Here is a 17,094-nt window from a genome sequence, read left to right on the forward strand (position 1 = left end):
CCAACTTTTAACCCAGCACCACTGTGCTCACCTCTAGATCATATTCCCCAAGGCCACATTCAAAAACCTTTTGAATGCTTCCAGGAATGGAAGCAGATTCCACTACTTCCCTGGGCAGCCTGTTTTGAATGCCCGACCAACCTTTCAGTGAAGAAGCTTTTCCTAATATTCCATCTAAACCTCTCCTGATGCAATTTGATGACATTTCCTCTCATCCCATCACTTTTTTCTTGGGAGAAGAGACCAATTACCCCCACATCATTACAACCTCCTTTCAGGTAGCTGTAGGCAGTGATAAGATCCCACTGAGTCTTCTTTTCTCCAGGCTACCAATCCTGACTCATTTGGCTGGGGTTAAGGTACAAAAACTTCTTGAACCCTGAATACCTTCTAAGAGAATTGCATTCTTTTTTTTGGATTGTTCTATAGGAATATGTTGCATCAACAACATATCCTAAATTAGATATATCCAATATATCTAATTCATTATTATTTTCAGTGTACGTCTTGATGCAATTAATAACTTGAACAGGCAAAACCACAATTTCAAACTCAAAATCAGTGTCAACAATCTGAACTGCAGGTAGCTAGTTGTAATCAGGATATATGTCTTTGAGTTCAATACCAAGAGAAGGAAGGGCAGAAAGATATCAACTTGCTTGAGACTTTTTCTTCTAATCACGGCTTTGTCACACACATCCTGCAATCAAATAACCAAAAAGTTTCCTCAAAGGGCAAAATGGAATTTCTATTAAGAAGGAATGTTGAACAACCAAGGATAAACAAATAAATCAGATTGGATAAAATAGTGGAGAATTTTCTGCACAGCTAGAGGAAAGCACAGATTACCAGAAAGTAAAAGCGAATGAACTTAGATGTGAATTATACCACACTTATTTAACTTAAACAAAAAATAGGAAATTATTTGGCAAAGGCAGTAAAACCAAGTAGAAAATTTTATTCTGCTTCATTCTTTTCTTATTTTACTGGTTTTTGGTTTCTAGTTAATCCATTTGGTATTAAGTTCTTAAATTATTGCCTTGTACCTTTTTAATACCAAGGAATAAAAGTATGTTAGAGAGTTTTTTCACATCCCATATCATACACTTGAAGTATTTGTTCAAGAAATATCTAAAAAAGCTTTGAAATAACTAAAATGAATCCCATATGGTTTGTTTAAATATACTAAAAGAGAGCTTTTTTCCCCAATCTAAAAGAACATCTGTACTTTATAATAGTTTTGTGTGTGTGATACCAGGCTGTTTTTCCTACAAAATTATTAGTCCAGCATTATATTGTATCTTCTTTATATACAGTAGTGCATTTCAAATTATTTTCTTGAAATTAGCCTTAAATTGATGGCTTTCTTTTTGTTCTTTTTATGTTTGTGTTTAATTTTTCCAGTAATTCTTGAAGATCAGTGTGCATTAATAGCTGCGGGGCATAAAGAGACTAGAGGAAATTAGCTGTCACCCACAGCCAGTGATTCTGTGTTCTTATAAACATAAAGGGCTAAATTGTCTTTTATGTTGACCACGCATGCAGATCATGTCATTTTCATTAAAAATTAGACATCATGCATATATAGTACTATTGTTGATAGAGATGTTTGAATTCTAATGGTTTTAAAACAAAGACTAAACTCCTTTTGGTATTGTTCTGTTCAAGTTTGGATTTTATTATTGAAATATGCAGTCGTACATGAAATTAAATTGAACATTCAGTTATTTTTTTCATGTATTTACGATATTTTTGTAAATATTTTAGTGCTCTGTGTTCACAGTATGAATTAAGTAATTTATAAACTGATAGAGGCTGCTTTTAATAAACCTTCTATTACACTTATTTACTTTGGGTTTGTTACAGTCTGAGTTTTGGTCTTAAATTGACAATCAAATGTCAATTAAGTGCTTACTAGTACAGACATATTAATAAGTTACTGTAATCAGCCATAATTGCCTTAAGCATTCAAGTAAGTGCTATATGATTATTTTGCTTTGTATCAAATTGTAGTATGATTATATCTTTGTCTACACATCACTAGTGGGATGGCACAATGTAATACAGAATTTCCTCCAGCTCTGCTGTCTTCTGTTGATATTGTCACTTTACTTTGTGTCATTCCTCCCCTAGTGTTTTCTTTGCCCAGCAGCTGATTACTTTGCTGGTAGTTGGTCCTTTAGAAACATCTTGTCCAAATTATCATCCTCGTTGTCTTGTGTCTGTCTAGAAAACATCTTTTACACCTCAAGGCATTAAAACATGCTTTCACTGATCAAATATTCTTATCATAGCACAAGAAACCTATATTAGTTGGATTAAAGAAAGAAAAAGAGAAATACACGTCCTCAGTACTGACCCTATTGTTTCTCTCTTCATCTTTCACACTGTAATTTGACTACAGATCTTATTTAAATCTAAGTGAAGCTTTAGTTTTTATAGCAATAGAACTGCTCCAAAATTGCTAGGTCTCAGAAATGATTAAGCCATTCTGTTTCATACAGAGATCTGCAATATTCTTGATTACATCCTGCCTTGAGTTTTTGTCAGTCAACACTCAAACAACAGAGATATGCATTTATAAAACTACCTTGGGATGGCAGAGTGATTCGGAGATTATATGGCAATGCATATACTCTCACCATTATATTTATTGTACACTTCTTTTCTAAATTACACCAGGCATGTGTTTACTCTGAACATTTAAACAGATTATAGGATAATATTTAATTAAAAATTGTAACAACTGATGCAAATTGTATCATATATATATATATATATATATATATATATATATATATACACACATACGTATGTGTGTCCGTATGTGTGTGTGTGTGTTCATGTAAGTGAACAGCACATCTACCAAGCTCGTTAAGCACTGTTAGGAATTTCTAAATTTTTTCTGAGGCAAGTGTGGTCTGTTGCTCCTCCAGTCTTTGTAGCTTCTAGGGTCCCAATAGGGTTTAATCAATTTCCATCATCTTTACAAGTGGTAAGTGTCCATCATCCTTACTTGCAGCAGCTGTTGACTTACTCAGTTGCATGGAGGTCACCAGGCAACCTAAGGAACTTTCCACCTGACATCCATACTGTTTTCTAGAGGCAAAAGTTGACTGACTGACTGACTGACTGACTGTCTTCATCAAAACCAAGTTACAGAACCTTATTTGGCTCTATCAGTTGCCTTTGCAAAAGCTATTGTACAGGAATTACATATATTTATAGACATTTGCATTGGAATGGGATATCTTAACCTAAAATATTTTAACATAGCAATAAACTAAACCCACTATTTTTTCTTCTATAAAGTACTTTTCAAATAAATATTAGCTCCCTATGCAGCTAAGGACTGACTTATTTCTTAGTTCATACATGGCAGAAAGGCAGTCTGAGTATTAGCTTTCTATCCTTCTGAGGATAGCATCCTGTCTGAATGTTCATTACTGCCTGGCTCTGCCTCCTTTTCACACAATTAACAACTGTTTCCGAAATTACAGAAGGGCATGCTTCAGTTTCTTTTACTGTTGTTTATGCAGAGACAGGTGTTGGAAAAAAATCATGTACTAATATTTTCTTTACTGTATAGAAAGCTACCTAAGTCTTGACGTATATCCCACACTTCTTCCTAGAGGAAAGGTGGGTTGGTAGATAAAAATATTCCCTCAGGTCTGCAAGTAACAAATACTAGTAGTGTAAGAAAATTCTAACAATTACAAAGTCATTAATGTACTGACAATATTTTTGTGTGATTCAGATTGAGTTACTAGTGTCTTTTCACGACTAACCTTTGAGATATACAAATTCTGTCATTATAAAATGACCCATTTTCATCAAAGAATCAATCCACAATATGAGACATTGATGCAAATAAGGCACCATTTCCGTATTTACATGTTTCATAATGAATTTTCAAATTTAAGATCATTTTGATATATTAATAACTTTTAATTGTAAAAATAGAAGGGGCAACATCATTCTAATTAAATTAGTATCTAATGAGTGTGCTGAAATCAATTTATGTTTGGTAGTTGAGAGAAGAGCATTAGAAAAAATTTTGATAAGTTTAGGCCCAGAAATGGACACTAAATTTTAATTAGCAAAATATTGTGGAGAAATAGATCTTAAATCATAGAATTATTTGGGTTGGAAGGCACTATAAAGACACTATAAATATGATTGAGCTCCAAAACTCCTGCCAAAGGCAAGGATGTCACCCATTAGATAACATTCCTCAGGGCCCCATCTAGTCTAGCCTTGAACACTTCCAAGAATTGGAAGATTTCAAAATATGTCAAAAAAATTCTTTTCTGAGGAATCTTTTAGAAAATATGAAAAAAAGGGATGAGAAAAAAATAAAGCATGAGTAAAACTATGTGTACGATTAGAAAATTAGTTTTAATAAGACATGTTTTAGTGCAGTATAGGGAGGTATTTTCACAGGGAACTGAAGATACTGTAATCTGAGGTTGGTCTAAGGTATTCCAAATAGTGAAAAGCAGCTAGCCCTGTACTGTGTGAAACTGCTATAATTAAGCTCTGGCATAATTCAAACCTTGGTAGGCGTACTGTCAACAAAAGTACTAAAAGGCAAATTGTCTAAATATGGAATCCATACAATATCCACATATTAAGAATTCATTTTTCTTTTCAGGAAAAAAAAAAGTGCACTAAATTAATACTTCCCCATTATGTCTGGGAAAGTTGGAATTAGCAATCAGGTAAAAACCAAAGGTCTGCCTCTGAGAGATCCTTTCTACCACTGAATCTTTACTCATATAGGGCTTGGCTACTTAGAGAGGTGATCCTGGGAGGAAAAGAAATAAATATCCACTAATATTTTAAAAACACAGAAGTCAGCTATTTTTTCCAAAAATATTTTTTGCGGCCTTGACTATCTGAGGTCTTGGACTGACTAATGGATTGCTTTCAACACCGAGGTATTTATTTGTAAAACATATTCTGGAAATATTTATGATCCTACTTTATAAATAGTTCTAACTAATATTTTTCACTGCCAGAAATTAAATAAACTTTGGGAAGACATTTGGAATCATAGAGAAGTGAGGAAAATCTCAAGGTAATAATCATGAGATAATCATGAGAGTGTGAGGAACTCTGTTATTGCTAATATTTAGTAGGTCATCCCTTAGGTTTCAAATTTGTCATATGTAGTAAAAGGGACCTTTTTTTAAACTCCTGTTTTCTCTCTGAGACATAAAGACTGACCCATCATAAACATCTACTGCTTTGGCTACATGGTAGTTTGATTTTTCATGTCTGACAATACTGGACTGCTTGGATATCAGTATAACAGTCCTAATGTTTCTGACGCTAAAAAATGATAGGAAGTTTTCTATTGTAAATTTTTACAATTTATTTACCACAAAGACATTGTATTTGATAGAAAGGCACTACCAAATAGTGGATTTAGATATTACTGTCTCTAGAAAATCTTCCCAAATTTCAAAAATTTACAAACATCTGAAAAATTAGCATGCACAGGTGAAAAAATACTGAATGCTAACAAGTGGGAGACAGTTGGATATATGGAAAAAGGGACCAGGCAGGTAATGCCCCAAAACGAACTTTGGCACTTTTGCAGAAGCTTGTCATTCATTAGCTGCAACTGGCAGGCAATGATTTTCAACTGTGAAAATAGTGCTCCTGGCAAGGTGAAGCAAAACCGCATGTCCTAAATCCTCCAATTAATAAGGAGACATGAGACAGAACAATCTATTAGAAGACTGATCATGCATTGCATGTAGACTATTTAGCCCAGAAAACCCATGGCCTAGGGATCAAAAAGATTGGTTTAGAAAAGGAAGAACTGGTTGCAGCAAAAAAGAAGAGAGACTGGAACATGAATGTGGAAGCCCTGGCAGCAGAAAAATTCAGAGTTGAGAAGGATCCTGTATTTCAAAGAGATGCATGGAGATGGACATCATGGGACGCTAAAAGATCTTTTTTGATGACATCTAAAATTGGAATGGTGAGAAGCTTCAGAGCACAAACTGACAAAATCAGCATTTACCTCTCTGTGAGAATGGGAAGTCAAGACCTTGGGAATATAATTGAGCCAGGGTGCATTATCAAGTGTGTAAGATTAACAGATGGTATAATAGCTCTAATCAATTTGGTACTTATATAAATCACAGTAACTCCGGTTAGAAAGGAAGTGTTCACATATGACAACAGTAACTGAATCCTGCCATGAGTTGGGTGTTTGTCCTTTTTCTCTCACAAAGTTGCTACAGGCAAGAAGAAACAGCTTCAAGTTGCTATGCAATGTTAGCCAAGTTAATTAAACCAAGTTTTCGGGTTATCCAAAGTTATGTGTCCTTCATTTCAACGAGGAAAAATCTTAGTATGTAATCTAAAATACTCATTAACTGGTGGGCCTGTGTAACATATTTATAAAGTGCAATGAAATAGTGAAGAACCTCAAAAATCAGGTTCTGAGATCTCAAACTGGCCTTCTAAAGTTACTGTGTATTTCTGGTTTTAATTTATTTTGCCCACATTTTCATTTAATTTGGTAAATTTATTTTTGACCAAAATAGATGAAGCTACCCTGTGCTGAAATTCTAATGACTTTTGATCACAGGAAACACATTGGCTAAAGTTTTGAATTAGGTGTATACAACATTAATTAGTGGCCACAGAAAAATCTTTGTAGAAGTCAGCCTTTTTGACCACAGAACAGAATGTTCTGTGCACATTCAGTAAGGTTTACTGTCAACCAATGGCAGTGAGAATACAAATGCTGAAGAGGCTCATTGCCAGGGATTGTCTTGGACACAGATAAAATGAGGCCACTGAGGGTGGTTTAAGTACGTGACCATATCATTCAGGTTTGAATGCTATTCCACATATGCAAAAGTTGCCTAACTTTTCTAAATTTTGAGTATTCTTCAACCTGAACAACGTTCTTTTAACATAAGACTTGATTTTCACATACATTTTATTTGAAAAGACTTTCAGTTTCAAAGCTGCATGATAGACATTTCATTGCATATTTCTGAAAACAGCATTCATGCTTTTGTTAACACTCAGAGGTTACCACTTTACATTAAAGGAGCTTCAAATGGCAGCCCTATATGCAGTTTAGAAGTTTATCTCTTTCCTGAGAATACCAAGTACCTCAGTTGTTCTTGCTTTTCTTCTGACAGATCTTCAAGTCTTTTCCTTAGTGCATAAATACATACAATTCTTGTTGCATCTGTGCCATCTGAGAAAGATCATAATTTATTGAGTATTTATGACTTCACTCTACCTTACCACACATTGTTTTCCAGATCCATTGTTCCTGTAATAGCTTCCCCGTCTATCTAAATCAAAATGTTCTAGATTAAGTAATTAACTTAGAAGAATTTACCAGCTGAATTGTGGCAGAAATGTGTGAAGGAAATGTGTGAGCATCTACGTAGATGGTTTTGTCTGACAGTAATCCAGAGCAGCACCTTTCCCAATGATACAGCAACAGCAGGAAGATTATGCGGTGCCTGGAGTCTTGGACTATAAATTAATCTGGATTTAGACTTCCTTAGACTATGTCTGTGTAGGACATTAAAATAATTTACATTTAGTGAGAAAGCTTGAATCTGAAGAGCAGCTGAGTGACCATTGCATTTGCCTCTGTCTCCTACATATGGTCAATGTCTTTCAAGCACGTCTGCAAACCTAACATGGGCAGATCCAATCTTCAGGCACAGATGCACAGATGTGGGCAACAAGCTGCAACAACAAGGCGTGTATTTCACACAATCTGCACCAGATCATTCTCTGAGGCTCATGAGCAGAAGGTGTCTTAATGACCAGAGGTATTGTAATTCTAGAGCTTCAAAACTTAAGCAGCTGTCTAAATTAGCTTAGTTATTAGTCTATTCTGAATTCCATATGACACCTACAGAATACTTGAGTCTTGTCCTGAGTATCAGATCCCACTGGTCTATACTCACCCATACTTCTGAGAGGAAACTACAAAAAAACTCAAAATCATGAGAGCTTATATGAGGAATGTGATATCAAAACTCTGTCTTTTGGCGAGTTTGGTGACCTTGTTTTTAAGAAGACTTTTTATCAATACTCCATATTTGTAGTCCTTGGAATTTTAAACTAAAGCTTAAAAAATAGTACAAAAATAAACCTTAAATTTGAAAAAATGTGCACACAGCCAAGTGTTAGGGAAAACTTATCCTCTCAACTCATATGACTGCCATAGCTAATCCTACTCAGGTGGTTTTCTCTGAGGTCCTTCCTTACCTTTCATTTGATTTCTCCAAGCACAGGAAGAGATCTGGATATGTGAAAGTGCAGCAAAATATTAATTAGGTCTAGGCAGAATAAAAAACTGTGATCCATTCAATTCAGGTCAAGTTTGACCCTTTTTTTAGATTAAGTGAAAGATTATTAAGAGTTCTCAGGTGAGGGAAGGTTTCTGTCCCTGTTATAGTGCTATAACACTAGAAGATCCTCTCCAAGATGTAAGTCTGGAAGCTTCTGCAAACTAACAGCCTATCTGTGAGGAACAGCTCCTGAAAGCAAAAAGGAAATTCAGTGTTCTTTTTCATGTAATCCTTAGCCTTCCCTGCCAAGACTTCCACTACTGTGCCCACAATCACTCCTTGTGATACTGCTACTTATAACACAAGTCACTCAACAGCCGTCAGAGGATAATTATTCTCATGTACACATGACAGATCTGAACTGGCAGCCATGACATGAAATTCACTATCTTGTGTCACCAATCCCCCAAGCAGGCCATTTCTGACTACAGACTAATGATACTGCTAAAGAAGGGGGAGGGGGGGGAAGGTTTTTTTATTATTATTTTTGAGGGTGTGTTTCTGAAAAACAAATTTCTGTACTTGGCTTATAAACCTCTGAAATTGGAGTTTATCATATGCAAAATAACACTAATACCTCACGTGCAGGAAGATTACTGTTTTTTTATTTATTTTTAAATCTATTTCAATTACTGCAAAAGTGTTTATGACCATTTGTTTCTAAAGCACAGTGTCACATAGCATTCATTAAATTAATTTATATTGTTCTGTGTCTTGGGTGTAATCCACGGGACTCACACACAGCTGACCTGATAAGACTGATATTGAAAATATTGAAATATTTCAGATTTTTTAAACTATTGATTTTGAAGCCCAGTCCATATAATGCCTTTATTAATCTGCACCAAAGACAAAATGATTCTTTCTTAGAACACATCAGATCACAGAGCACATACGATATTCCAGGTTTTATACCCAGCTCTTGCAGAATAATTCTTTGAAATTTATAAAAGGAAATCCAATTCTCTAAAATTGATTTATTTCATATGTGGAATCCAGAATAACTTCCCCCCTTTTTGCTATTTGTTTGGCTGGGAGATGAGTCTGTTCCCTCCAGCGCTTTTTCTTTTTTGTTTTTTCTTTCTTTTTTTAAACGAATTACAATTTTCAAGCAAAAATTGCAAGTTGGTATACCTCTTTTTCCATCTCTTTATGGTAATTTTAGCTAATGAAACTGTTGAGTTCTACTGGGTTCTTTTTTTTTTTTAACTTGTGTGGTCTACTGGAAAATAAGAGTTTATGTTACACCAAAATGTCATTTCACTGTTTTGATTGATTCAGAATTACAATTTTTTTTCCAGGGTAATAAGAAAATTCAGCCCAAAAACATGTTAATAATTGTAGTAATAACAAAAAAAGAAAACTGCTTTACTTCAGCATTAAAATTCATCTTCAGCTGCTTTGTTCTGTAATAACTAGGTCATCAGTTTAGGTGCTCCTGCTTAAAATGCGTTTAGCATCCATATGTATTCCCTCACCTAGAGGCTTGATATTTTTAATGAGATTATATCAAGGAATGTGAAGACTGGAGAGCGGTAACATCATTTTCGTGTGTAATTCCCAGAACTCTGATCCATTTCAGGGAGGCAATTAAGACTGCTGACTACAATAAATGATACTAAGAGATTATGGAGGGTTTTTTTCTGCATGAATGCATAGTTTAAAAAATAATTTAGGTTTATTTAACATAAAAAACACCTCCAGAGGGGGGATTTTTTTTTCAATTTCAATGATTGTAGGGAATATCTCTTCCGTCATTTATCTGTAAAGATCCATGGTGTATTCTTGCAATAAAGGATAAGTTTGAGATGCTTTGACAAAATATGTGTATTTCAGTTTTATATAATTTCCTTTGTGCCGCTCATTTCAAAATATCCATTTAGTACTGGAGGAATTGAGTGTCTGCGGTATGTATTTGGTGGGGGAGGGGGATGTGTGTTTATTTGTGAAGGGGTTTTTTGATTTTTTTTTTTTCACTGCAGAGGCCAATAATCTGAAGTAGCATTTAGATCAAAAGCTTCATGGGGATTAACCCTTGTCTTGTTACTGCTGACCACAAAACTTACATACAGAAGAATACAGAAGAATTGCTAAAAACAAATACACCGGAATCAAAAGTTTGTTGTCTTGAAGAGTTAATTCTGGCAGAGAGGTGACCTTTATCCCTACGTACTCACTCATTTTTTTTTTTTTTTATCAAACCTCTCCAAAGGGACTCATCATATGCGGGGCTCTATGAAGAGAAAAAGAAGAGCATTGTCCTTATCACCTCCTTCCAGAAAGTGGCAGAGTAATAGGACTTTGTAAGGCGAAATGAAGCCCAGTCTGATGGCTGCTGATTAAAAATTGACTCTGCCACATCAAAGAAGAGTTGAAGGTGAAAATGATGATCACTTCCCTCTCCCAGGGACCCTGCACCATTTCTTTTATTCAACCTTGAAAGGTTCTTTCTGAATAAGATAATATCCCTCGAGTCCATTCTGGCTAGGCGGCATGGGAAAATGTAGATCAGTATGCCTATTCTCTATGAAAAAATGGGATTTTGTTAATGACATAGCCCTCTAAAGTGATGGCTTGTATATGGTAAATGCTGAGAAATTAATTATAAAATGCCTCTTAGACTATAGATCAAATTAATTGCTAGTATACATCTACTAAAAAGACCACTGTAAACTCAAACTGCATTTTCCGCCTTGTTGCTGGAGATTTTTGTGCTTGAAATACACTATTTCCTGCACTTTGTTTTCACTAATTTTATAGCAAAATTTTTAGTAGAGGTGCCATCAGTGAAATAATGTCATTGAAATATAAAATTTTATGATGGGTCTAATGCATGTGAATACCTGTTTTCTGGTATATACATATAGATAGAAAGAAAGAGATTGTCACTCAGGTATATGAACTATGCAGAGAATATGTAGGCAGGGAGAATAAAAAAATTCCAGTATATGCATACATGAATGCTCAGAAAGATACATAACTGTGTTATAGTGCATGATACTTTATTTCCACTAGTTAATGTGTCTGGCAGGCAGAAGTAGAAAATTTACAGAGAAGATTATGTGAAAAATATTCTTCTCTGTTTTAGGTTTTGGGCTTATACCTTATGCCAGCAATTCTAGAGAAATGCAAACCTTTTAATACAGGGCAACAACTGATCATGCATATATTGAAGGAGACCAACAGGCTGCTCAATTGGCAGCACAGCACCCCTAAACACATAGCTTGAATAACAATAACAAGAAAAGTCTTCCATGAAAAAGAACTTGTACAAAAAACAATTTTACACATATGCCCACCCCCTCCCTGCACTTCCCTCTGGTCTGCTGCTCTTGAGGATCCACAGAAAATGAGCAGAAGCAATGCTTCAGCCTGAAAAGAGTGTGTTAAAACCTAGACAAAAGTAGAATAACGTAGTCCATGCATAAGAAAAGGTTCATCCCATGACTGGCAATGCCCACTATTTTCATGACTACCTAATTATTTACACCTAAGTGTATCTGTCTGTCAAATACATTAAAAAAAAATATCTGCAATAGGATAATGCATACATTTGATGCTATAACGGGTAAAAGCCTTACTGTATGTATGTTTGACATGTATGAATTACACAGTAAAACATAAGTTATTTATTCATGCTGATGAATGACACAAATATCATCCTGTTGAGATTGGTGCAATTAGAACAAACAAGTGATTATGTCAGAACAATGGAAATAACATGGTAATGACATCAAAACAGAGAGAATAGCAATAACACCCTCCCCTCATCACTGTCATCTGTGTCTTCTGCTGTTTCTTAGAAGACAAGACTTTACTAAGACATTGCTTGCTCAGTATTTTTGCTTTTATTTCCTGCTGTAACTATCCAGTTATCTATTGAATATAAGGTGAAATGTATAGAAAAAAAATTAAAATGCTTTTTACTCTCTTTTTCCAGAGGGCTTTATTACAGATTATATTCAATTTGAACAATGCAGAAAATCAAGTGCAGTGGAGAGAATTAATGATCAAGAGATTGTTTATTACAAATTAAATTTCCTGTGCAAAGATAATGATTTCTACCTTAGTGAGTTCCCAATCTTCTAATAATCTTTAGTGTAATGAATATGAACTCACATTCTTAAAAATTCCTTTTCCCCCCTTACTAATTTAATCAACATTTTAAAATGTTCAAATGCCCCAATCATCTAGGGCTACATTATTAGCATGGTACTTTAAACAACTTCTCTAAAATGATTGAAGAAAACAACTTATACAAGCGTTACCTTTAATAAGGATAGAAAAGCAAGCATAGCTTGTTTGCTTCATTAAGGCCCAATTTTGATCTTCAACTTTTATAAATAGAACGTGTATCATTCAGTTCAACAATCTCTGTCATGTACATGTGAGCCTGAATAGTGCATTTGATAGGGGAGAAGGGAGAACCTTATGCATGAGTTATTTATAAAAGCAACAGATATTTAATAAGGTATATGTTAGATCAAGAAAGAAGTGAAAACTTTTTGTTGGGTTATTATGTTTCTATTACATGGCTATGGGTAGTAGTTCCAAAACCTGGTTTTGCTTCATGAGTGTGCCTTTATGTGTGTGCAACTTGATGAGGCCTGGGTTATATAAGATCTGTGGATTTACAAGGGTACATGCAGCCCTCTTTGTCATTGGCAATATAAGAGATAATGTTGATAGATGCACTAAAAAATCTTTTAAGATACCAGCTGGCAGGACCACTTTTTAAATTCGAGCTTGTTTAAATATAGGCAGTGAAGCAATCTGCTCAAGGAATTGGATGTGAACATTTCAAAAGTCTGACTGTTATAGATGTATACATGGGCATACGGAAATATTTGTTTAAATAAGTTGAATATTAAGAATAAAATAATATTGAAAGAAGAACTATGACAAAGTAAAAAAATTTAAATATCCTCTGGCATACCTTTACCAATTCTTACGTTTTAAGGTCTAAGGGCGTTTTGCTCATACTAGACTACTGCTGTTTTTGAATAAAACCTCAGTCCACAGTATGCAGTCTTTTGAAGAGATAAAGTCATTCAGCACTTTCCAGAATCAGATCTATTTTCAGGAAGAAAGTTGTTCAATATCCGTGTACAGGAAAGTTTATATTCCTGTATAATTAATCCCTTGAGCTCTGAGGTACTGAGATGATTTTATTTCTGAGAAGAAGGTAGCCCCCATACTCTCTTGCTTTGGGCATTTTCTTTCCTGGAAAATATATATTGCAAATGTTTATTTTGAAAATGTATACAAACCACATAAAATTTCAGGCTATGTGAGGTTTTATATTGAGGATTTTCCTGGTTTTGATTGGGACAGAGATAATTTTCATCTTATTAGCTGGTACAATGTTGTGTTTTGGATTCAAATTTCAATAAAAATACAGTTACAGTTTGCTACAACTTCAAATTTAGTGGGACAATTCTATTTTTAGTGGTCATGGGGTTAGTTATTAGGAGGCCAGAATGAACTACCCTGTTGTAGGACATGAACCTATAAATATGGCAGCCTCCCTGTACCTAAGCACTGACTGATCATTGGAAAATGCTGCATTTGCCCCTCAGGCTGTTGAAGTAACAATCTTTGACAATTTTCTTTCTAAATTAAGCCAGTTTTTTTCAAGGAAATGGGAGACGAAATTTTCCAACTGGTTTAATTTTAATTGCCATATCTGTTTTAGGAATCCATCATCATTCATCCTGTTCCATCAACATTTCATCACAACACACTGAGCTACCCACCATATTCCTTCCTCCTCGTGCTCTCTTCCTTCATTCCAAGATAAGCAGAAGTCAGAAATGAGAAGTGAGACAAGCTGAGCCAATGTCTAAGATGTTAAACAGAAGTTGTTTAATGAGCCAGCAAAACCTCTGAGTCTTCAGGATGATTGAACCCTTGGGAAACTTGCAAACATATGAAGGGTTAATATTTAAATAGACTACAGAAGTTCAGTGTGTATAACATCATATGTTATATAACAAGGCAGATTTGCAGGCTCTGCTCTTTGCAGTTTCATCAGTTTCAGTTTGCCTGCCAAGTATCTTGTCATCCTTATTTCATCATCAATTATGTATTTGCATTTTATTTTACTTTTTCCAAATTGCTAAAATTAAATGTGGCTATTTGCTGAAATAATAAATTCTAGATTAAAAGTTATTTAATTCATAGACTACTTTTTTTTTGTTTTAAAAAGAAAAAAAAATAAAACAAAAACACTGCTAAGTAAAGTTTTCTTTAAGCATCACTTTGTGACTTTGTGCCAGGGAATGGCAAGGTTGTCATGAGTTCTGCAGCTTTTTATAAATGCCAGTAAATGCCTGTACAATCTAACTGCATTATGATATCTGCAATACAATGTGGTTGAGTACATTAATACCTTGCTGTGTACCTGTAAGAGCTGTCTTGGTTTGTTGGCTTGTCTACCTGATCATGAGACTGCCATAGACTCTATGGGAAGTGTATGTTCCTGAGCATGTATCTTTATGGCCATTCATGGCATATTTTTGTTGAGGTTGGGGAAGAGAGAAGATGGAAGGAAGTGCTTCATGAAACAGAGGAAACTGCCACAGATGTACATTTACGTTGCATATGCCTGAACAGACTGAAAAAAAAAATTCAGATGTTTAGATATATTAACTGATATAGAGAGCAGGGAGGAGTTTAAGGGTTTTGGTTTTTTTACCTGTACTTTTACATTTATGTTTTCATTTTGTTACAAAATATTACTAAATCAGATATAACTAAATTATTAGCTGGATTAGAATGCTATAATCAACATTGTGTGAAATATAGCAGGAAACAGAGCATCAATAGAATCAGTCCTAGACTGGTAAAATCAATTTATACATGACATTAAAATATACATAACTCTCAACTAAAGCTGTACAAGTAGGGTTTTGTTTTGGTTTTCCACAAGAGGAACAATTAGGTTGGTGTCTTTACTGCTACCAAGTGATCTGCTGTACATACGTATCATTTACAATTATCAGATTTAATACATTTTGGAACTGAAAGGTGGACTCGGCAAAAGCTCAGGCTTGGTACTCATCTCTCTAAGAGAGCTTTGCGTATGCAGGCTGGAAAATTGCAAAGGTCTGTGTGTTAGAGCACACAGCTACAGCACAGCTGTCTCACAGCAAGGCCAGAGCACTTCTGTCTGTCTCTGGGAATCAGTTGTTGCCATCTCTTGAAACCATAATAACAATCATCCAATGGTGAGGACTGTGCTGTGTTACAGATGTCTCAGCTGTCTTCATTAGAGGTTGGAATTGTGTCTCAGGAAAGCCTCGGAATAACCACATTGCAGAACAAGAAAACGGCGTCCCCCCGCCTCCCCTTCCTGTCTCTCGCAGATCACTGTGTACAATGCAAATTGTTTCTATCTGCCCTTCTCTCAATCAGCACAGACTACTGCAAAAACTGCAACTGTATTTGCAGATCTACTTTGGAAAAAAATGTCTGCCTTTAGGAGATTATTATAATTGTTGCTTATTGGTTTGGGCTTATTGGTTTTGGTTGGCGTTTTCTTTACTGAGTGTGGGCGCATGTCCCTTGAAGTTGCAACTGTTTTTCAAGGCCAAAGTTTAATTAATCTCTTTATTTTCAAAAGCAGTCCACTTTTAATTTCAGAGTAAAAATATTCACTCCAAACAGATAATCCATGCTGTAACAAAATGTTTTGAAAGTATAAGAAAGATGGTGAAAATAAACTTTCTGTAGCTATCGTTTTTACCAGAAAATATGTTCTTTAATAAATAATTTGCTGTCATGTGGTTTCACCCTCACGTAACAAATTTGTGAGCAAGGACCCCATGCCAGGCAGACATAGCCGTAAAAGCTGTGTCTAAACTTGTCTATATTGTGTTTTCCAGCTTGGTTCCACTGTTCACCCAGGCAGCCTGCACAGCACTGAATACTGTGAATGCATTTAATTACAATCTGACATGTGTATTCCTGAGAAACAAAAGGCTGTGAACTGAGGGTGATGATTAACTGTTCTACTAGATAATTGCTTAAACTACTACTTATATTATGCTGCATTATCTCTTTTGAACAAAGTGATTATTGGCCCTTTGTGTAGCGATTATACAATGTAAGTGCAATCTTGCTGTTTTAAATGTTAGAGTTTATGTTTAATGTACTTATATTTGTAATGAGGGGTGCAACTTCAGATTTTATAAGGATTATTCTCACAACTGAAAAAAAAAAATAAAAAAGCTGCCTCAATTTCTCAGATTGCTCCAAGATTTAAACTTTGAGGGACTTAATCGATAAAAGGTGGCATCCTCTGTTTCTGGGGAGATCCATTGGTAGGCAAATACTGTAAAGTCCAGGAAAATTCCAGTAAAACAGGTAGAGTTTCCATTTCTACAACAAAAAGGGATGATAAGGTAGAGAAAGCAAATGGTTTTAAGAATAATGGAGAGGAGGGGAAGGGGGTGAGAGGCAGAAAATTCCAAAAAGTGCAACAACAGTAACAGCTTTGGGTCTTCAAAGTAACTGATTTATTATTGCACTTGATGAGAGGATTGAGCCCCCACCTCCACAGTCAGTTTGCAGATGATGGGAAGTTAGGTGGGTGTTGATCTGGAGGTAAGAAGGCTCTGTGGAGGGTTTTGCACAGGCTGGATTGATGGGCTGAGGCCAGTTATATGAGGTTCAACACGACAAAAGGCAGACCCTGCACTTGGGTCTCAATAACCCCTGCAGCACTACAGGCTTGGATCAGAGA

The 17,094-nt window shown here is 35.3% G+C and overlaps 1 long non-coding RNA gene across 1 annotated transcript in view; it reads left to right on the forward strand.

Annotated features, from left to right (window-relative positions):
- LOC148225511 (uncharacterized) overlaps positions 1 to 16,570 on the forward strand; it is a 53,077-nt gene extending 36,507 nt beyond the window's left edge. Inside the window, exon 8 of the long non-coding RNA XR_015807802.1 lies at positions 10,561 to 16,570. This is a non-coding gene — a long non-coding RNA (uncharacterized LOC148225511). The remainder of the gene's footprint in view (positions 1 to 10,560) is intronic.
- Positions 16,571 to 17,094: the final 524 nt, after the last annotated feature.

Source organism: Sturnus vulgaris, chromosome 1, assembly GCF_052056855.1.
Source record: "Sturnus vulgaris isolate bStuVul1 chromosome 1, bStuVul1.hap1, whole genome shotgun sequence".
NCBI classification, from domain to species: Eukaryota; Metazoa; Chordata; class Aves; order Passeriformes; family Sturnidae; genus Sturnus; species Sturnus vulgaris.